Raw genomic sequence first — 23790 nt, forward strand, 5'->3', positions numbered from 1 at the left:
GAAATTCCCACCATTAATTTACATAAGTATTTCTATCCTATTTTATTTATCTTTTAATTATCTAATCCAATCACATTTGAATCAGCCAGACTGAGATCTACAAGATGACCATAGCTTGCTTCATACCAACAATCTCTGTGGGATCGACCCTTACTCACGTAAGGTTTATTACTTGGATGACCCAGTACACTTGCTGGTTAGTTGTGCGAAGTTGTGAATTAAATTTTAGACACTATGATATTGAGCACCAAGTTTTTGGAGCCATTATCGGGGAATTAATTCCATACAACAATAAAGAGTACGGATCACAATTTCGTCCACCAAGTTTTTGGCACCGTTGCTGGGGATTGTTCGAGTATGGACAACTGACGGTTCATCTTGTTGCTCAGATTAGGTAATTTTCTTTTCAAAAAGTTTTCAAAAATTTTTCAAAATTTTTCTTTTTTTCGTTTTTCCAAAAAAAAAAAAAATTATTTTCGAAATTTTTTTTTTAAATTATTCTATGGCTTCAAAACTTTCAAGAATGAATTCTAGAGTTTCATGGTAACATGTTGAATCCCAGCTGGCTGTAAAGCCATATCCAAACTCCTTTGGGATTGGTCTTCAACTAATCATCACAATGCATGTAATTCCATCCTGAAGCTGACTGGCTCTTAAGCTATGTCAAACCCTTTGATTGGAGCTTTAGGCTAACATTGAAAGATTCCTGGAATTCTTCTTAAAGATTTTGAATTTCTTATTTTCTTTTTCCATATGTTTTTCGAAAAAAAATAAAAGAAAATAAAAAAAAATTAGAAAATCATAAAAACCAAAAATATTTTGTGTTCTTGTTTGAGTCTTAAGTCAATTTTTAAGTTTGGTGTCAATTGCATGTTTTTAAAATTTATGCATTATTTTTTTCGAAAATTCTATGCATTCATAGTGTTCTTCATGATCTTCAAGTTGTTCTTGGTAAGTCTTCTTGTTTGATCTTGATGTTTTCTTGTATTGTGTTGTTTGTTGTTTTTCATATGCATTTTTCGTTTGTTAGAGTCCATGCATTAAAGATTTCTAAGTTTGGTGTCTTGCATGTTTTCTTTGCATCAAAAATTCTTCAAAAATATATTCTTGATGTTCATCATGATCTTCATAGTGTTCTTGGTGTTCATCTTGACATTCATAGTGTTCTTGCATGCATCATATGTTTTGATTCATAATTTTCATGTTGTGAGTCATTTTTATATTTTTCTCTCTCATCATCAAAAATTCAAAAATAAAAAAATATCTTTTCCTTATTTCTCTCTAAATTTTCGAAATTTTGGGTTAACTTGGTCAAAAAAAATTTTAAAAATTAGTTGTTTCTTACAAGTCAAGTCAAAATTTCAATTTTTAAAATCTTATCTTTTCAAAACTTTTTCAAATCAAATCTTTTTCATTTTTATCTTATTAATTTTCAAAATTTTTAAAATTTATTTTCAAAATTTTTTCTTAATTTTATTTCAAAATTTTAAAAATTACACTGACAATTAATGTGATTGATTCAAAAATTTGAAGTTTGTTACTTTCTTGTTAAGAAAGGTTCAATCTTTAAATTTTAGAATCTTATCTTTTAGTTTCTTGTTAAGTTAAGTAATCAATTTTAAAATTTTAAAAATTAAATCTATCTTATCTTATCTTTTTATCATATCTTTTTCAAAATTTTATCTTTTTCAAAAATTTGATTTTAAAATATCTTTTCTAAACTTCTTATCTTCTTATCTTCTTATCTTTTCAAATTTGATTTTAATATCTTTTTCAACTAACTATTTGACTTTTTGTTTGTTTCTTATCTTTTTCAAAACCACCTAACTACTTTTCCCTCTTCAATTTTCGAAAATATCTCATCTCTTTTTTTAAAAATTCTTTTTAATTGTTTTAAATTTTAATTTTAATTATATCTTATCTTTAATTTTCGAAAATCATTAACTACTTTTTCAAAATTATTTTCGAATTCTCCCTCTCTTCTCTTCTTCTATTTATTTATTTATTTACTAACACTTCTCTTCACCTCTCTTCATCTCCAATCACTGCCTCTATCCTCACCCTTGTGATTGGATTCTCCACTTTTATTCCTTTCTTCTTCTACTAACAATAAGGATCCTCTTTACTGTGACATAAAGGATTCTTCTTCCTTTTCTTTTTTTTTTCTTTTTCTTCTCTTTTATATGAGCAGGAATAAGGAAAAAGGCATCTTTGTTGAAGCTGATCCAGAACCTGAAAGGACTCTGAAGAGGAAACTAAGAGAAGCTAAATTGCAACACTCTAGAGACAACCTTTTTGAAATTTTCAAACAAGAGAAGGAGATGGCAGCTGAACCCAACAACAATAAGTGATGGAAGAAGCATCTCCATTCCTGCCATTGGAGCAAACAATTTTGAGCTGAAACCTCAATTAGTTGCTTTAATGCAAAAGAACTGCAAGTTTCATGGACTTCCATCTGAAGATCCTTATTAGTTTTTAACTGAGTTCTTGTAGATTTGTGAGACTGTAAAAACGAATGGAGTAGATCCTGAAGTCTACAGGCTCATGCTTTTCCCTTTTGCTGTAAGAGACAGAGCTAGAACATGGTTGGACTCACAACCTAAAGATAGCCTGGACTCCTGGGATAAGCTGGTCACGGCCTTCTTGGACAAATTCTTTCCTCCTCAAAAGCTGAGCAAGCTTAGAGTGGAAGTTCAAACCTTCAAGCAAAAAGATGGTGAATCCCTCTATGAAGCTTGGGAAAGATACAAGCAGATGACCAAAAAGTGTCCTTCTGACATGTTTTCAGAATGGACCATATTAGATATATTCTATTATGGTCTATCTGAGTTTTCTAAGATGTCATTGGACCATTCTACAGGTGGATCTATTCACTTAAAGAAAACGCCTGCAGAAGCTCAAGAACTTATTGACATGGTTGCAAATAACCAATTCATGTACACTTCTGAGAGGAATTCCGTGAATAATGGGATGCTGGTGCGCGAAATTGTGATCACTACAACTTCACACAACTAACCAGCAAGTGCACTGGGTCGTCCAAGTAATACCTTACGTGAGTAAGGGTCGATCCCACGGAGATTGTTGGTATGAAGCAAGCTATGGTCACCTTGTAAATCTTAGTCAGGCAGACTCATATGGATATGGTGATGAACGAAAATAACATAAAGATAAAGATAGAGATACTTATGTAATTCATTGGTAGGAACTTCAGATAAGCGCATGAAGATGCCTTCCCATCCGTCTCTCTGCTTTCCTACTGTCTTCATCCAATCCTTCTTACTCCTTTCCATGGCAAGCTCGTGTAGGGTTTCACCATTGTCAGTGGCTACCTCCCATCCTCTCAGTGAAAGCGATTGGCATATGCCCTGTCACGGCATAGCGGAATTCAGCTGTCGGTTCTCGGTCAGGCCGGAATAATATCCATTGATACTTTTGCGTCTGTCACTAACGCCCCGCCTGCTAGGAGTTTGAAGCACGTCACAGTCATTCAGTCATTGAATCCTACTCAGAATACCACAGACAAGGTTAGACCTTCCGGATTCTCTTGAATGCCGCCATCAGGTCCTGCCTATACCACGAAGATTCCGATTAAAGAATCCAAGAGATATTCACTAGAGCCTTGGTTGCTTGTAGAACAAAAGTGGTTGTCAGTCACCTTGTTCATAAGTGAGAATGATGATGAGTGTCACGGATCATCACATTCATCAAGTTGAAGAACAAGTGATATCTTAGAATAAGAACAAGCGGAATTGAATGGAAGAACAATAGTAATTGCATTAATACTCGAGGTACAGCAGAGCTCCACACCTTAATCTATGGTGTGTTGAAACTCCACCGTTGAAAATACATAAGAACAAGGTCTAGGCATGGCCGAATGGCCAACCTCCCAATGATCTAAGAACTAGATGTCCAAAGATGAAAAAAATACAATAGTAAAAGGTCCTATATATAGAGAACTAGTAGCCTAGGGTGTACAGAGATGAGTAAATGACATAAAAATTCACTTCCGGGCCCACTTGGTGTGTGCTTGGGCTGAGCATTGAAGCATTTTCGTGTAGAGACTCTTCTTGGAGTTAAACGCCAGCTTTTATGCCAGTTTGGGCGTTTAACTCCCAATTAGGTGCCAGTTCCGGCGTTTAACGCTGGAATTTCTTGAGGTGACTTTGAACGCCGGTTTGGGCCATCAAATCTTGAGCAAAGTATGGACTATCATATATTGCTGGAAAGCCCAGGATGTCTACTTTCCAACGCCGTTGAGAGCGCGCCAATTGGGCTTCTGTAGCTCCAGAAAATCCACTTCGAGTGCAGGGAGGTCAGAATCCAACAGCATCTGCAGTCCTTTTTAGTCTCTGAATCAGATTTTTGCTCAGGTCCCTCAATTTCAGCCAGAAAATACCTGAAATCACAGAAAAATACACAAACTCATAGTAAAGTCCAGAAAAGTGAATTTTAGTTAAAAACTAATAAAAATATAATAAAAACTCAACTCAAACTACTAAAAACACACTAAAAACAATGCCAAAAAGCGTACAAATTATCCGCTCATCACAACACCAAACTTAAATTGTTGCTTGTCCTCAAGCAACTGAAAATCAAATAAGATAAAAAGAAGAGAATATACTATAGACTCCAAATTATCAATGAAACTAAGCTCCAAATTAGATGAGCGGGACTAGTAGCTTTTTGCCTCCGAACAGTTTTGGCATCTCACTTTATCCTTTGAAATTCAGAATGATTGGCTTCTTTAGGAACTCAGAATCCAGATAGTGTTATTGATTCTCCTAGTTAAGTATGATGATTCTTGAACACTGCTACTTATTGAGTCTTGGCCGTGGCCCAAAGCACTCTGTCTTCCAGTATTACCACCGGATACATACATGCCACAGACACATAATTGGGTGAACCTTTTCAGATTGTGACTCAGCTTTACTAAAGTCCCCAATTAGAGGTGTCTAGGGTTCTTAAGCACACTCTTTTTGCCTTGGATCACAACATTATTTCTTTCTTTTTCTTTTTCTTTTCTTTCTCCCCCTTTTTTTTTCGTTTTTCTCCTTCTTCTTTTTTTTTTTTTTTTTGTATTCACTGCTTTTTCTTGCTTCAAGAATCATTTTTATAATTTTTCAGATCCTCAGTAACATGTCTCTTTTTTCATCATTCTTTCAAGAGCCAACAATTTTAACATTCATGAACCACAAATTCAAAAGACATATGCACTGTTTAAGCATACATTCAGAAAACAAAAAGTATTGTCACCACATCAAGCTAATTAAGCTAGTTTTAAAGATGAATTTGAAATCCTGTACTTCTTGTTCTTTTGTGATAAAAACAGTTTTCATTTAAGAAAGGTGATGGATTCATATTCATAGCTTTAAGGCATAGACACTAAGACACTAATGATCATAAGACACAAACATGGATAAACATAAAGCACTAAAATTCGAAAAACAGAAAAATAAAGAACAAGGAGATTAAAGAATGGGTCCACCTTAGTGATGGCGGCTCTTTCTTTCTCTTGAAGATCCTATGGAGTGCTTGAGCTCCTCAATGTCTCTTCCTTGTCTTTGTTGCTCCTCTCTCATGATTCTTTGATCTTCTCTAATGATGATGGAGTGTTCTTGATGCTCCACCTTTAGTTGTTCCATGTTGGAACTCAACTCTCCTAGGGAGGTGTTAATTTGCTCCCAATAGTCTTGTGGAGGACAGTGCATCCCTTGAAGTATCTCAGGGATCTCTTGATGAGAGGGGTCTCTTGTTTGCTCCATCCTTTTCTTAGTGATGGGCTTGAGGTCATGCCTTCTCAGTTGAACCGGCTTTGGATGCCATAAATGGTTATGGAAAAACGAAAAGCAACGCTTTTTCCACACCAAACTTAAAAGGTTTGCTCGTCCTCGAGCAAAAGAAGAAAGAAGAGAGTGGAAGAAGAAGAAATGAGGAAGAAGGGAATGGCTTTGTGTTCGGCCATGTATGGGTGGGTTTGGGAGGGAAGGTGGTTTGAATTTGAATGGTGAGGTAGGTGGGGTTTTATGAAGGTGAGTGGTGAAGAGAGTGATGGGATTTGATAGGTGAGGGGTTTGTGGGGATCCTGTGGGGTCCACAGATCCTTAGGTGTCAAGGAAAAGTCATCCCTGCACCAAATGGCATAAAAAATCACGTTTTGAGCCATTTCTGGCATTAAACGCCGGGCTGGTGCCCATTTCTGGCGTTTAACGCCAAGTTTGTGCCCTTTTCTGGCGTTTAACGCCAGTCTGGTGCCCCTTTCTGGCGTTAAACGCCCAGAATGGTGCCAGACTGGGCGTTAAACGCCCAACTGCTACCCTCACTGGCGTTTAAACGCCAGTGAGTTCTTCCTCCAGGGTGTGCTGTTTTTCTTCCTGTTTTTCATTCTGTTTTTGCTTTTTCAATTAATTTTGTGACTTCTCATGATCATCAACCTACAAAATAACAAAAAATAACAAAAGAAAATATATAAAATATAATCATTGGGTTGCCTCCCAACAAGCGCTTCTTTAATGTCAGTAGCTTGACAGATGGCTCTCATGGAGCCTCACAAATGATCAGAGCAATGTTGGAACCTCCCAACACCAAACTTAGAGTTTGAATGTGGGGGTTCAACACCAAACTTAGAGTTTGGTTGTGGCCTCCCAACACCAAACTTAGAGTTTGACTGTGGGGGCTCTGTTTGTCTCTGATTTGAGAGAAGCTCTTCATGCTTCTTCTCCATGGTGACAGAGGGATATCCTTGAGCCTTAAACACCAAGGATTTTGCATTCACTTGAATGATCAGTTCACCTCTATCAACATCAATCACAGCCTTTGCTGTGGCTAGGAAGGGTCTGCCAAGGATGATGGATTCATCCATGCACTTCCCAGTCTCTAGGACTATAAAATCAGTAGGGATGTAATGGTCTTCAACTTTTACCAGAACATTCTCTACAAGTCCATGAGCTTGTTTTCTTGAGTTGTCTGCCATCTCTAGTGAGATTCTTGCAGCTTGTACCTCAAAGATCCCTAGCTTCTCCATTACAGAGAGAGGCATGAGGTTTACACTTGACCCTAAGTCACACAAAGCCTTCTTGAAGGTCATGGTGCCTATGGTACAAGGTATGGAAAATTTCCCAGGATCTTGTCTCTTTTGAGGTAATTTCTGCCTAGACAAGTCATCCAGTTCTTTGGTGAGCAAAGGGGGTTCATTCTCCCAAGTCTCATTTCCAAATAACTTGTCATTTAGCTTCATGATTGCTCCAAGATATTTAGCAACTTGCTCTTCAGTGACATACTCATCCTCTTCAGAGGAAGAATACTCATCAGAGCTCATGAATGGCAGAATTAATTCCAATGGAATCTCTATGGTCTCATTTTGAGCCTCAGATTCCCATGGTTCCTCATTGGGGAACTCAGAGGAGATTGGTGCATGCCCATTGAGGTCTTCCTCAGTGGCGTCCACCTCCTCTCTTTCCTCTCCATATTCGGCCATGTTTATGGCTTTGCACTCTCCTTTTGGATTTTCTTCTGTATTGCTTGGGAGAGTATTAGGAGGGAGTTCAGTAACTTTCTTGCTCAGCTGACCCACTTGTCCCTCCAAATTTCTGATGGAGGACCTTGTTTCATTCATGAAACTTTGAGTGGTTTTGATTAGATCAGAGACCATTGTTGCTAAGTCAGAGGTATTCTGGTTAGAACTCTCTGTCTGTTGCTGAGAAGATGATGGAAAAGGCTTGCCATTGCTAAACCTGTTTTTTCCACCATTATTGTTGTGGAAACCTTGTTGAGGTCTCTCTTGATTCTTCCATGAGAAATTTGGGTGATTTCTCCATGAAGAATTATAGGTGTTTCCATAGGGTTCTCCCATGTAATTCACCTCTTCCATTGAAGGGTTCTCAGGATTATAAGCTTCTTCCTCAGATGAAGCATCCTTAGTACTGCCAGGTGCGTTTTGCATTCCAAACAGACTTTGAGAAATCAAATTGACTTGTTGAGTCAATATCTTATTCTGAGCCAGTATGGCATTCAGAGTATCAATCTCAAGAACTCCTTTCTTCTGATTTGTCCCATTGTTCACAGGATTCCTTTCAGAAGTGTACATGAATTGGTTGTTTGCAACCATTTCAATAAGCTCCTGAGCTTCTGTAGGCGTCTTCTTCAGATGAAGAGATCCTCCAGCAGGGCTATCCAAAGATATCTTGGATAGTTCAGAGAGACCATCATAGAAAATACCTATGATGCTCCATTCAGAAAGCATGTCAGAAGGACATTTTCTGATTAATTGTTTGTATCTTTCCCAAGCTTCATAGAGGGATTCTCCATCCTTCTGTCTGAAGGTTTGGACTTCCACTCTAAGCTTACTCAATTTTTGAGGTGGAAAGAACTTTGCCAAGAAGGCATTGACTAGCTTTTCCCAAGAGTCCAGGCTTTCTTTAGGTTGTGAGTCCAACCATATTCTAGCTCTGTCTCTTACAGCAAAAGGGAATAGCATCAGTCTATAGACCTCAGGGTCAACCCCATTAGTCTTGACTGTGTCACAGATTTGCAAGAATTCAGCTAAGAACTGATGAGGATCTTCCAATGGAAGTCCATAGAACTTGCAATTCTGTTACATTAGAGAAACTAATTGAGGCTTAAGCTCAAAGTTGTTTTCTCCAATGGCAGGGATAGAGATGCTTCTCCCATAGAAGTTGGGAGTAGGTGCAGTAAAGTCACCCAGCACCTTCCTTGCATTGTTGGCATTGTTGTTGTTTTCGGCTACCATGTGTTCTTCTTTGAAGAATTCTGTCAGGTCCTCTAAAGAGAGTTGTGCTTTGGCTTCTCTTAGCTTTCTCTTCAAGGTCCTTTCAGGTTCAGGATCTGCCTCAACAAGAATACCTTTGTCTTTGCTCCTGCTCATAAGAAAGAGAAGAGAACAAGAAAATGTGGAATCCTCTATGCCACAGTATAGAGATTCCTTGAGGTGTCAGAGGAAAAGAAAAATGGAAGACAGAGGTAGAAAATTCGAACTTATCAAAGAAGATGGAGTTCGAATTTTGCATTAAGGAATAGTGTTAGTCCATAAATAGAAGGATGTGAGAAGAAGGGAAGTAATTTTCGAAAATTAAGTAAAAGATTTTGAAAACATTTTAAAAAACACTTAATTGATTTTTGAAAATAAGAGTGGAAAAGAAATCAAGTGATTTTTGAAAAAGATTTTGAAATTAGAAATAAAAAAAAGATTTGATTGAAAACTATTTTGAAAAAGATGTGATTAAAAAAGATTTGATTGAAAAGTTATGCTTTTTAAAAAGATGTGATTGAAAAGATATGATTTGAAAAGATATGATTTGAAAATAATTTTAAAAGATATGATTTGAAAACAATTTTAAAAGATATGATTTTAAAAATTAATGACTTGCCTAACAAGAAAAGATATGATTCAAACATAAAACCTTTCTCAACAGAAAAGGCAAAAAATGTTCAATCAAATCATTAATTGTTAGTAAGTATCTTTGAAAAAGGAAAGAAATTGATTTTGAAAGCCTTTGATTGAAAGGATATGATTTGAAAAAGATTTGATTTTGAAAAACTTTGAAAACTTGAAAAAAAAATTGATTTGAAAACAAAATCTTCCCCCTTGTGCCATCCTGGCGTTAAACGCCCAGAATGGTGCACATTCTGGCGTTTAACGCCCAAACTACTACCCTTTTGGGCGTTAAACGCCCAACCAGGTACCCTGGCTGGCGTTTAAACGCCAGTCTGTCCTTCTTCACTGGGCGTTTTGAACGCCCAGCTTTTTCTGTGCAATTCCTCTGCTGTATGTTCTAAATCTTCAATTCTCTGTGTTATTGACTTGAAAAGACACAAATTAAAAATATTTTTGGATTTTTAATAATGAGGAATAATCAAAATGCAAATAAAATCAAATAACAATGCATGCAAGACACCAAACTTAGCAGTTTGTATACTACTGACACTAACAAAATGAGAATGCATATGAGAAACAACGAAACACTCAAGTCAATAGAATTCAAAGATCAAAACAAGAAAATCATCAAGAACAACTTGAAGATTAATTAAGACACATGCATAAATTCGAAAAATGCAAGAAGAACAGAAACATGCAATTGACACCAAACTTAAAATGAGACACTAGACTTAAACAAGAAATATTTTTGGATTTTATGATTTTATAAATTTTTTTGTGCTTTTTCGAAAATTAAGTGAAAAGGAAAATAAAGGTATCAAAATTCTTAATGAGAATTCCAGGAATCATGCAATGTTAGTCTAAAGCTTTAGTCTAAAGGAATTAGACATAGCTAGCTAAGCTTCAGCAGGACATTGCATTCAAGAGCTAAATTGATGATGATCAATCAGCTTTGGTGATGATAAGAACATCACCTTGAAACACTAGAATTCATTCTTAAGAACTCTGAAGAAAAATACCTAATCTAAGCAACAAGATGAACCGTCAGTTGTCCATACTCGAACAATCCCCGGCAACGGCGCCAAAAACTTGGTGCGCGAAATTGTGATCACTACAACTTCACACAACTAACCAGCAAGTGCACTGGGTCGTCCAAGTAATACCTTACGTGAGTAAGGGTCGATCCCACGGAGATTGTTGGTATGAAGCAAGCTATGGTCACCTTGTAAATCTTAGTCAGGCAGACTCATATGGATATGGTGATGAACGAAAATAACATAAAGATAAAGATAGAGATACTTATGTAATTCATTGGTAGGAACTTCAGATAAGCGCATGAAGATGCCTTCCCTTCCGTCTCTCTGCTTTCCTACTGTCTTCATCCAATCCTTCTTACTCCTTTCCATGGCAAGCTCGTGTAGGGTTTCACCATTGTCAGTGGCTACCTCCCATCCTCTCAGTGAAAGCGATTGGCATATGCCCTGTCACGGCATAGCGGAATTCAGCTGTCGGTTCTCGGTCAGGCCGGAATAATATCCATTGATACTTTTGCGTCTGTCACTAACGCCCCGCCTGCTAGGAGTTTGAAGCACGTCACAGTCATTCAGTCATTGAATCCTACTCAGAATACCACAGACAAGGTTAGACCTTCCGGATTCTCTTGAATGCCGCCATCAGGTCCTGCCTATACCACGAAGATTCCGATTAAAGAATCCAAGAGATATTCACTAGAGCCTTGGTTGCTTGTAGAACAAAAGTGGTTGTCAGTCACCTTGTTCATAAGTGAGAATGATGATGAGTGTCACGGATCATCACATTCATCAAGTTGAAGAACAAGTGATATCTTAGAATAAGAACAAGCGGAATTGAATGGAAGAACAATAGTAATTGCATTAATACTCGAGGTACAGCAGAGCTCCACACCTTAATCTATGGTGTGTTGAAACACCACCGTTGAAAATACATAAGAACAAGGTCTAGGCATGGCCGAATGGCCAGCCTCCCAATGATCTAAGAACTAGATGTCCAAAGATGAAAAAAATACAATAGTAAAAGGTCCTATATATAGAGAACTAGTAGCCTAGGGTGTACAGAGATGAGTAAATGACATAAAAATCCACTTCCGGGCCCACTTGGTGTGTGCTTGGGCTGAGCATTGAAGCATTTTCGTGTAGAGACTCTTCTTGGAGTTAAACGCCAGCTTTTATGCCAGTTTGGGCGTTTAACCCCCAATTAGGTGCCAGTTCCGGCGTTTAACGCTGGAATTTCTTGAGGTGACTTTGAACGCCGGTTTGGGCCATCAAATCTTGGGCAAAGTATGGACTATCATATATTGCTGGAAAGCCCAGGATGTCGACTTTCCAACGCCGTTGAGAGCGCGCCAATTGGGCTTCTGTAGCTCCAGAAAATCCACTTCGAGTGAAGGAAGGTCAGAATCCAACAGCATCTGCAGTCCTTTTTAGTCTCTGAATCAGATTTTTGCTCAGGTCCCTCAATTTCAGCCAGAAAATACCTGAAATCACAGAAAAATACACAAACTCATAGTAAAGTCCAGAAAAGTGAATTTTAGTTAAAAACTAATAAAAATATAATAAAAACTCAACTCAAACTACTAAAAACACACTAAAAACAATGCCAAAAAGCGTACAAATTATCCGCTCATCAGATGCCTCAGCGGAAGGGAGTTCTTGAAATTGATGCTCTGAATGCCATATTGGCTCAGAACAAAGTGTTGACTCAGCAAGTCAACATGATCTCTCAAAGTTTTAATGGATGGCAAAATGCATCCAACAGTACTAAAGAGGCAGCTTCTGAAGAAGCTTATGATCCTGAGAACCCTGCAACGGCAGAGGTTAATTACATGGGTGAACCTTATGGAAACACCTATAATTCATCATGGAGAAATCATCCAAATTTCTCATGGAAGGATCAACAAAAGCCTCAACAAGGCTTTAATAATGGTGGAAGAAACAGGCTAAGCAATAACAAGCCTTTTCCATCATCTTCTCAGCAACAGACAGAGAATTCTGAACAGAGCCCCTCTAACTTATCAAACATAGTCTCTGATCTGTCTAAGGCCACTTTAAGTTTCATGAGTGAAACAAGATCCTCCATTAGAAATTTGGAGGCACAAGTGGGCCAGCTGAGTAAGAAAATCATTGAAACTCCTCTCAGTATCCTCCCAAGCAATACAGAAGAGAATCCAAAGGGAGAGTGCAAGGCCATTGATGTAATCAATATGGCCAGATGCCCAAGGGAGGAGAAGGACGAGAATCCAAGTGAGGAAAACCTCCTGGGACGTCTCTCAAACAAGAAGGAATTCCCTATTGAGGACCTAAAGGAATCTGAGGCTCATATAGAGACCATAGAGATTCCACTAAATCTCCTTCTGCAATTCATGAGCTCTGAAGACTATTCTTCCTCAGAAGAGGATGAAGATGTGATTGGAGAGCAAGTTGCTCAATATCTAAGAGCTATCATGAAGCTGAATACCAAGTTGTTTGGTAATGAGACTTGGGAAGGTGAACCTCCCTTGCTCATTAGTGAACTAGATACATGGGTTCAGAAAATCTTACCTCAAAAGTGACAAGATCCTGGCAAATTCTTAATACCCTGTACTATTGGCACCATGACCTTTAACAAGGCTCTGTGTGACTTGGGATCAGGCATAAATCTTATGCCACTCTCTATAATGGAGAAACTAGGGATCATTGAGGTACAGCCTACCTTATTCTCATTACAATTGGTAGAAAAGTCAGTAAGACAAGCTTATGGATTAGTAGAGGACATGTTAGTAAAGGTTGAAGGCCTTTACATCCCTGCTGATTTCATAATCTTGGACACTAGGAAGGAAGAAGATGAATGCATCATCCTTGGAAGACCCTTCCTAGCCACAGCAAAAGCTGTGATTGATGTTAACAGAGGAGAATTAGTCCTTCAATTGAATGGGGACTACCTTGTGTTTAAAGCTCAAGGACCTTCCTCTGCAACCATAGAGAGGAAGCATGAAAAGCTTCTCTCAGTACAGAGTCAAACAAAGCCCCCACAGTCAAACTCTAAGTTTGGTGTTGGGAGGCCACAACCAAACTCTAAGTTTAGTGTTGAGAAGACCCCACATTCAAACTCTAAGTTTGGTGTTAGGAGACCTTCATCATGCTCTGAACTTCTCTAAGGCTCCATGAGAGCCCACTGTCAAGCTAGTGACATTAAAAGAAACGCTTATTGGGAGGCAACCCAATTTTTATTTATCTAATTTTATTTTTATTTTATTGTTATTTTGTGTTTTATTAGGTTCATGATCATGTGGAGTCCCAAAAAAATACAAAAATTAAAAACAGAATCAAAAACAGCAGATGAAAAATCACACCCTGGAGGAAGGACTTACTGGCGTTTAAACGCCAGTAAGGAGCATCTAGCTGGCGTTCAACGCCAGAACAGAGCATGGATCTGGCGTTGAACGCCAGAAACAAGCAACATCCCGGCGTTCAAACGCTAGGAATACACCCTGAGGAGAGCTGGCGCTGAACGCCAGAAACAAGCATGGACCTGGCGTTCAATGCTAGAAACATGCTGCACATGGGCGTTGAACGCCCAGAATGAGCATCACTTCGGCGTTTAAATGCCAGAATTGCATGCTAAGGCATTTTACATGCCTAATTAGTGCAGGGATGTAAATCCTTGACACCTCAGGATCTATGAACCCTACAGGATCATCTTAGGATCTGTGGACCCCACAGGATCCCCACCTAACATATTCCCACCTTACCTCCTAATTAATCCTATAACACACTTTACCAAAAACCCTTCACTAATCACCTCAATCTCTCTTCCCCATCACATTTTCACCACTCACATCCATCCATCTCTTCCCCACCCAATCCCACCCATATGGCCGAAACATACACCTCTCTCCTTCTCCTCCATATCTTTTTCTTCTTTCATTCTTTCTTCTTTGCTCGAGGGCGAGCAACATTTTAAGTTTAGTGTGGTAAAAGCATAGCTTTTTGTTTTTCTATAACCATTGATGGCACCTAAGGCTAGAGAAACCTCAAAAAAAAAGAGAAAAGGGAAGACAAAAGCTTCCACCTCTGAGTCATAGGAGATGGAAAGATTCATCTAAAGGGTCTATAGCTCAGTGGTAAACATTTGACTGCAAATCAATAAATCCCTGAGATACCTCAGGGGATAAATTGCCCTCCACACAATTATTGGGAGCAACTAAGGATAAGAGCACCAAAATCATTAGGGATCATGCAACAAAGGCAAGGAAGAGACATAGAGGAGCTCAAAAAGCACCATTGGTCCTTCAAGAAGGCGCCACCCTCACTAAGGTGGATTCATTCCTTGTTCTTATTTTTCTGTTTTTTGATTTTAATGCTTTATGTTTGTTTATGTTTTGTGTCTCTACTTCATGATCATTAGTAGTTAGTAACTATGTCTTAAAGCTATGAATAATTCCATTAATCCTTTACCTCTCTTAAATGAAAAAGGTTTTTGTTCATACCCTGACCGGGCTCCTCCAAACTCGGTCAGTTCATAAAAGGTCCGACCTCGTCCTAAAGGCTCACGCCTAAAGGTCGGACCTCGGACGAATAAAGCAAGGGAAGGCCCATCAAAAGGAACGCAGCCCAAACCTAAAGGCCGAAAAGGCCTAGCAAAGGCGGTTCCACAAAGATAGGGATAAAACTCCCGAAAGATAAGATAAGATAAGAATATCTTATCCAGGGAAGATCACGGCCAACTACTATAAATACACTGGAGCACCCAGGTATGGCATTCATTCCACATCTACACATATCTGCTTGGACCCATGCTAACTTAAGCATCGGAGTGTCATTGCAGGTACAACCACCAACCACTCTGCATATCAAGCTCGGGTCCCTGAACCCCCACCTCGGGCCTCTCCAGACGACCGAGCTACACGTTTCAGGTAACCTTCGGAACATTGGCGCCGTTGCCGGGGACCTGGAAGTCATCCCCCTACCATGGCGGACGACTCTCACAACAATGACCGCGCTGCATCTGAACAGGAGGACGAAATTGACACCGGAGAACGACCGGACAGCCCTCTATCACCACGCACTCCAGGAGGAAACAAACAGAATCGCCCAAAGACATCACTCCCAAACAAAGATCCACAAAATTCCGAAAAAGAAAAGAGCTCGGAAATTCTAGAAGCAGTCCGGGCACAACAAAACCGACTGAAACAACTCGAAGAGGACATAAAGAAACAGAAAGAAACTGAACAAGATCTGAGAAGGGAGAATCGAAAGCGCAGAGAATTAGAAGAAAAACTGCGGAAAATAGAGGCCAACCTGAAAGGCCGGACAGAACGCGGCACCACCCCCGAAGGCAACCATGATCCTTTCACGCAAGAGATCATGAAGGAAAAGGTATCGCGAAACTTCAAACCACCCGATATGAATCCCTACGACGGCACCACCAATCCAAGCCACCACCTCAGCAACTTCAGAAGCAGAATGTACCTAGTCGACGCCTCCGACGCGATTCGGTGCAAAGCCTTCCCCACCACTCTCACTAAGTCAGCCATGAAGTGGTTCGACAACCTGCCACCAAGATCAATCACCAGCTTCGAAGACCTAACCAAAAAATTCCTAACAAGGTTCTCTATTCAAAAGGACAAGACAAAACATGCCCCCAGTCTACTCGGGATCAAACAAGGCAACCAAGAAACTCTCCGAGAATACATGGAGCGATTCAACAAAGCCTGCCTGGACATACAACACTTGCCCACTGAAGCAGCCATCATGGGACTAGCAAACGGCCTAAAAGAGGGACCGTTTAGCCAATCCCTATCCAAACGATACCCGACCTCCCTATACAAGGTGCAGGAGCGAGCAGAAAAATACATCAACATGGAGGAAACCTCCCAGCTAAGAGACTCTTCTAGGAAAGAATCAACCTACTCACTCCGAGATCGGGATCGGGAACAGAAGAAGAAAGAAGACCCCAACTCGGACAAGCCACGGAAGTACCACAACTACACCCCCCTCCGAGTCTCCCTGGTAGACGTCTACAGAGAAGTATGCCACACCGAAAAGATCCCACCGCCCCGACCGCTAAAACACAAGAGAGCGGGAAGAGATCGGTCCGAATACTGTGAATATCACAAGCTCTACGGTCATTCTACTAACGACTGCTACGACCTAAAAAATGTTATAGAAAAGTTGGCCAGAGAAGGAAAACTCGACAGATACATAGCAGAGAAAGGAGAAGAGACCAGGAAGAGAAGGCGGGGAGATAACAAAGGTCGGGCCGAACAAACCCCGCGAACCCCTGAAAGACACGTTCACATGATAAATGGAGGTTTTGCAGGCGGAGGAACATCCAGATCCTCGCGAAAAAGACACCTCAAAGAAGTCTATCATGTCCGAGAAGACAGTCCCTTGTCCGAGTTACCTACTATCTCATTTACCCGAGAAGATGCTCAAGGGATAATTCCCGGGCACGACGATCCAATGGTAGTCACCATTATCCTAGCAAACGCCAACTTACATCGAACCTTGATTGACCAGGGAAGCTCAGCAGATATCCTGTTCAAAACGGCATTCGACAAGCTCGGACTTGAAGAAAAAGAACTAAAGGCCTATCCCACCGACCTATTTGGGCTAGGGGATACCCCGATCCATCCCTTAGGATACATCCCGCTACACACTACCTTTGGAAGAGGCGAGCAATCTAAAACATTAAGCATCGACTACATTATAGTCGACGTCACTTCGGCATACAATGCCCTCATTGGGCGACCAACCCTAAATAGACTGGCAGCTATAGTCTCGACCCCACACCTCTGTATGAAGTTCCCTACCGCAAAAGGAATCGCTACCCTAAAAGGCGACCAAAAACTAGCGCGGCGATGCTACAACGAAAGCCTGAGCCTAAAAGGGAAGGAGGTCAGCACGATAGAACTCGGACGAGTGCAGTCCCGAGAAGATCCTCGACCACAACCAGAGGGAGAGACCGAAAAAGTCCAGATTGGGAACACACCTGAAAAAATAACAAACATAGGAGCGAACCTCAAAACGGGCCTAAAAGAGGAACTCATAACCCTCTTAAAGGAGAATTCCGACCTCTTCGCCTGGAAAGCCTCCGACATGCCAGGCATAAGCCCCGACCTGATGTGCCATAAGCTATCAGTTTACCCGGGATCCCGACCTGTCCAACAAAGACGCCGGAAGCTCGGACCCGAGCGCATGCAAGCAATAGAAGAACAAGTACAAGCACTACTAGATGCAGGGTTCATTAAGGAAGTAAAATACCCCCTATGGCTCGCAAACGTGGTCCTGGTAAAAAAGCCCAACGGAAAATGGAGGATGTGCGTCGATTACACAGACCTCAACAAAGCCTGCCCCAAAGACCCATATCCACTACCAAACATCGACGCCTTAGTAGACGCAGCCTCAGGCTACAGATATCTCTCTTTCATGGACGCATACTCGGGATACAATCAAATCCCGATGTACGGACCCGACCAAGAAAAGACCTCGTTCATAACCCCAAGGGCAAATTACTGCTACGTAGTAATGCCCTTCGGGCTGAAGAACGCAGGGGCAACCTACCAGAGGCTAATGAACAAAGTGTTCTCAGAGCACATCGAACTACAGCTAGAGGTGTACGTCGACGACATGCTGGTAAAGACACAAGAAGACAGAAACTTGCTGACCGACCTCACCAGCGTCTTCGGCACCCTCAGAAAACACAACACGAGACTTAACCCGACAAAGTGCACCTTCGCCGCAGAAGCCGGAAAGTTCTTAGGCTTCATGCTGACTCAAAGGGGCATCGAAGCGAACCCGGACAAATGCCAAGCGATACTCAATATGAAGAGCCCGACGTGTGTCAAAGAAGTACAACAACTGAATGGAAGGCTAGCCGCCCTATCAAGATTCTTGGCAGGATCAGCAATAAAGTCACTACCTCTCTACTCACTCCTAAAGAAAGGGAAACCCTTCTCATGGACCCCGGAGTGCGAAAAAGCCTTTCAAGAATTCAAGGAATTCCTCGGGCAGCCACCAATCCTAACCCGACCTTTAAAAGGAGAAGAACTCGTATTATACCTCTCGGTTGGACATCGAGCAGTCGCTTCAGCATTAATACGAGAAAATGACCAAGGATAACACCCCATATACTTTGTAAGCAAGGCACTACAAGGGGCCGAATTAAACTATCAGAAGATAGAAAAATTCGCCTACGCCCTAGTATTTACAGCTCGGAGGCTCCGTCCCTACTTTCAAGCCCACACCATCAAAGTCCGGACAAACCAACCCATGAGACACATCCTCCAAAAAACAGACCTGGCAGGACGAATACTGCAATGGGCGGTGGAACTGTCCGAGTTCGACCTCCACTATGAAACCCGGACTGCCATAAAATCTCAGTATCTAGCCGACTTCATCGCAGAATACACTGAGACCCCTGGAACCCCACTCTCATGGAACCTGTATGTCGACGGGTCCTCAAACAAAACTGGAAGCGGAGCCGGGGTTATACTCGAAAGCGACCAAGGAACGCAGATAGAACTATCCCTAAAATTCGAGTTCCAGGCCTCGAACAACCAAGCCGAATACGAGGCCCTACTAGCAGGGCTAAGGCTAGCCGAAGAGGTCGGAGCCCAGAAAATCACGATCTTCAGCGACTCCCAGGTCATCACATCACAAGTAAATGGAAGCTACCAGGCCAAAGACCCAACTATGAAAAAATACCTGGACCAAACACAGGCACAATTACGCCACTTTCCAGAGATACAGATCCAGCACATACCTCGGGAACAAAACGCCCGGGCAGACGCCCTCTCAAAGCTTGCCAGCACCAAGCCCGGAGGCAACAACAGAAGTCTCCTCCAGGAAACCTTACAGTCTCCCTCCATGCTAAGAGAGGAAGAAACGCTAAATATGTCCGACCAACAGCAAGGATGGATGACCCCCATACTCAGCTACCTGAAGTCGGGAACTCTCCCCGCCGAAAGAAAAGAAGCTAAAAGACTCACGAAAGACGCCCAGAATTATACACTAATTCACGACGTATTATACAGAAGAGGATTCGCAAACCCCCTCCTTAGGTGCGTCCCGACCTCAGAAACAAAGAGCGTCCTCGAAGAAGTCCACGGAGGCATGTGTGGGAACCACCTCGGAGCTCGGGCATTATCCAAGAAAGTAGTCCGAGCCGGGTTCTACTGGCCAACTTTGCAAAGAGACGCAACGGAGTTTGTGAAAATATGCCCCCTGCCAAAAACACGCCAATTTCCACAAAGCACCACCCGAAGACCTTATCAGCATCACCGCACCATGGCCCTTCGCAAAATGGGGACTTGACCTACTCGGCCCGTTCCCCCAAGGACCGGGGCAAGTCAAATACCTCATAGTAGGGGTCGACTACTTCACAAAGTGGATCGAAGCTGAACCCTTAGCCACCATTACGGCTCAGAAAAGCCGCAAATTCCTATACAAAAACATTGTCACAAGGTTCGGAGTCCCCTACTCCATTACAACAGACAATGGAACACAGTTCACGGACACAAGTTTTCAGAACTTGGTGGCCGAACTAAAAATCAAACAGCAATTCACCTCAGTCGAGCACCCACAAGCCAACGGACAAGCAGAGGCCGCAAATAAAGTCATCTTGGCCGGGTTAAAACGAAGACTCCAAGAGGCCAAAGGAGCATGGGCCGAGGAGCTCCCCCAGGTGTTATGGGCATATCGGACAACTCCACACTCTACAACGGGAGAATCGCCATTCCGACTAGCTTACGGGATGGAGGCAATGATTCCTATCGAAATAGATGAAGGGTCGCCCAGAGTCATCTTCTACAACGAAGAAGGTAACCCGCAGGCACAAAAGGAAGAACTCGACCTCCTCCCCGAGGTCCGAGAAAGAGCCCGGGTCCGAGAAGAAGCCTTAAAACGGCGAACGGCCCTCAGATACAATCAGAAAGTAATAAAACGAAGCTTCTCCACTCACGACCTAATCCTAATCCGAAATGACATCGGAACACAAAAGTCGGGAGAAGGAAAGCTAGCTGCAAATTGGAAAGGACCCTACAAAGTAACAGAAGTCTTAGGAACAGGCTATTACAAGATATCCGACCTAGAAGGCAATGAGCTGCCCAGGGCCTGGCACGCCTGTAATCTAAGACGGTACTACAGCTAGAAAAATTTGACCCGAGGTGTACTCTTTTTCCCTACAAGGGTTTTTTAATGAGACACCCGGTCAAGTAAGGCACCCGACCTAGTCAAGGGTAAACACTCTGTAAATATTCTTTCCTTTTTAATACTAATCAAATTTTTCTATTTTCTTTTGTTCTTCCTCGTGATGAAACAAATCCTGAAAAAGTACCCCGCCAAGGCGCATTAATTTATGCTCGACAAAACGCAAAAAATCATTGCCGAGAGACCACACAAGGTCGGCAAAGATAAAAGCGACGAGGTTCAAATTAATGTGAGAAGTTATAAAGTAACTCTGAAAAAGGCTCAAAAAGCCAAATAAAAAGAGATTACAAAAATAACTTAAAAGGCCGACCAATGACAAGGTCGGACCCAACAAAGGGTGTACTCGACCGCCCAACCCGAGGTCCGAGAAAAAGCCCGGACCCAAGAAGGAAGCCTTAAAACGGCGAAAACAAAGATTTCGAAAACGCTTACTAAAAAGTTGCTATACAGAAAGCAACTAAAAAGTACAAGCGAAAAAATGAAATCAAAAGGAAAAAACAAAAGTTTTCAAGAAAAAAGCGCTAGCTAAAAGGTTGTTATCCAAAAACAACTAAAAAGCATAAAAGTGGAGCAAAAAGTCAAAACGCGAACAAAAAACACCGCATAATAAGCTAAAAAGTTACTACAAGTAGCTAAAAGCAAAAAGAGTGTCCAAAGCATTCACAGAAACCATCCAAAAAACAAAAGAGCCCACAGGCCGGGCAAAAAACCAAAAGATAAAAGGATTACAGAGAATCAAAGATCCTTTCTGGACGCCACATCAACAGAAGGCTGCGGGAGAAACATAGAAATCGGGACAGCATCGACGGCACCGTCATCTTGATTTAAAACCTCCACACCAGATCCATCCCCGGCCAAAGGTGAAGTCGGGTTCACAACCGGAACTTTGGGGTCGGACACCGGAACTTTGGGGTCGGACACCGGAACCTCATCCTCGTTGGGAGAAGGAACAATCTTTCCCTCCACAACAACGTTATCCGTACTGAATAAACTCAGATCCAGGTCAGGGGCCAGAACCCGGACCTGAGCCTTCAAATTTTCATACATAGCATCCATACCCTTAGCCACATGCCCTTCTAGCTCGTAAAAATCATCCTGAGCAGATTGCAACTTCTCCTTTGTCTCCACAAGCTCGGCAAGTGCCCGAGTATAATTCTCCTTCGCCGCCTTCGCCATCTCCTCGGACGAACTCGCCGCCGCCACAGCCGCGGTAGCTTTAGCTTTCTCCTTCTCCAAAGACTCCTCCAGCTCAGCAATCCTAGCAGCCTTCAGTTTACTAATTCTCTCAAACTCAGACTGAGCTTTCTCAAGACGGGAACTGGTCACACCAATAGGGGATTTCTTGAACTCCCGGGCAATAGCGGCATGAAGACTAGCCATCCGGACACAGCTCCGCGCCATATACTGAAAATGGTGCTCCATAGACACATCATTAGTAGAAATAAAAGTCTGAGGGAGAATATGCTATTCAACCCAACCAAGAGCATCGAAATCCTTGTCATTAAAACCCGCAGGCTCTTGAGAGGTCTTCTGTTTCTTGGGAGGAGGACCCGAGGTAGAAGGAGGAGAAGAGGTAGCAGGTCCAGAGGTCGGAGGATCTTGATTTATAGCTCGGAACTGGGGAGTCAGAATAGTCTTTGACCGAGTAGTGACACCCACAGTAGTCTTCTCCGGAGAAGATCGGGCAGAAGCCCCCCCAGCCTCGATATTCCGAGCAGCCACAGACTTCTTCGTCCGACGAAGGTACTTCATGGAATCCGCCTGAGAAGACATCTCTGCAGAAATAAAAGAAAAGGATTACCACAACAGAAATTCCACCAAAACAAGCAAAGCCAAAAAAAACTAAAAAAGATGAATCTCGGAGAGGTCGGGAACTACCTAACTCGGAACGGAGAAGGCTTGGATCTCCCAACATTTTCTTCGTGTCCAAGTGAGGTGCCCGACCCCATAAACTGCTTACCACACCCACAAAAGCCTGCTCCACCTCATCTAGACTCTCAAAAGTATACTTAGTAGACACTACATTCTCCTGCCAACAAAGAGGAAAAGAAGGCTCCCCACTCTCATCTAGAAAGAAAGGTCGGACATCTCCAGTAGCCCGGACCTTGAAATAAAAGTTCTTAAAATCATGAAAAGACTCATCATACAGGGTACAAAACTTCCTTCCCTGGTTAGCCCTAAAAGAGACCCAAGATACCTTCCCTCCACCCGACCCCGGCTTCGTCAACACAAACAAATAAGAAAAAGAGAAATAGAGGGAGCAACGCCCAAAAACTGACACAAAAGTTGAAACAGCTTTAAAAACGCCCAGGAATTTGGATGGAGCTGCGTAGGGGCAAGATTACAAGACCATAACACCTCAGACTCCAGGTCGGTAAAGGGAAGTCGGACACCCAGCTTAGAGAAAAAACAATCATAAGCATAAAAGAAGAGCTTCTCGGAACTATCTAGGGGCGGAAAGCACACTCTCTCCTCGGAATCCGGGGCCACTAGTTCATAATCCCTCTCAGACTCTCTATTTTCCCATATGCTACAGTGCCTACGGAACCTAGCTAAATACTCAGAATCTACCACAGAAGGGACTCTTAGAGGAAGAGGGTCTACCCAACCAAGACCACATGGAATCTTAGTCGACATCGCTTGAAGAACCTTTCGAGACATAAAATTCTTACCTACAAAGAAAAACACAACAACAGGCAAAATCACGTAAAGAAGACAGCGAAAACCCATTCAGCAAAGCAAAGAAACAAAAAACCTCCACGAAAAAAAATGCGGCAACCCGGAACTAAAAAATACCAGAGAACAAAAAGAGCCCCCCCACATACAAACAACAAAGCAATGGCGGCGCCTCTTTTCGGGGCAACCCAGGCATAAAAGAAAAAGAAACAAACAAGAGCCACACAAAGAAACAGAAGCATATGTGCACAAGAAAAGAGAAACATGGGAACAAACCTGGAAGAAAGAAACGAAGACGACGAGCTCCGGAGCAAGAAGAACGAAACGACGACACAGAAGAAACTCCAGAAAGACACACGGAGAGATTCGGGGAAGCAGAAGTAAAAAGAGAGAAGAAGCAGTGCTCAAAAAAGATAAAGAGAAACAAAAACGCAGAGAAAGAGGAAAAGGGGCAAATAAATAAAGCCTTCACAGAGCCCGAACGGAAATCGAGGAAAA

At 41.8% G+C, this 23790-nt stretch overlaps 2 non-coding genes across 2 annotated transcripts; one reads left to right on the forward strand and one right to left on the reverse strand.

The window, feature by feature from the left end:
- Positions 1-2676: 2676 nt before the first annotated feature.
- Positions 2677-2780, reverse strand: LOC130948819 (small nucleolar RNA R71). The gene has a single exon (XR_009073276.1). It is a non-coding gene; the product is annotated as a small nucleolar RNA R71 (small nucleolar RNA).
- A 5453-nt stretch (positions 2781-8233) lies between these two features.
- Positions 8234-8341, forward strand: LOC130955716 (small nucleolar RNA R71). Its single transcript, XR_009076851.1, has one exon. It is a non-coding gene; the product is annotated as a small nucleolar RNA R71 (small nucleolar RNA).
- The last annotated feature ends 15449 nt before the right edge of the window (positions 8342-23790 follow it).

Source organism: Arachis stenosperma, chromosome 1, assembly GCF_014773155.1.
Source record: "Arachis stenosperma cultivar V10309 chromosome 1, arast.V10309.gnm1.PFL2, whole genome shotgun sequence".
Lineage (NCBI taxonomy): Eukaryota > Viridiplantae > Streptophyta > Magnoliopsida > Fabales > Fabaceae > Arachis > Arachis stenosperma.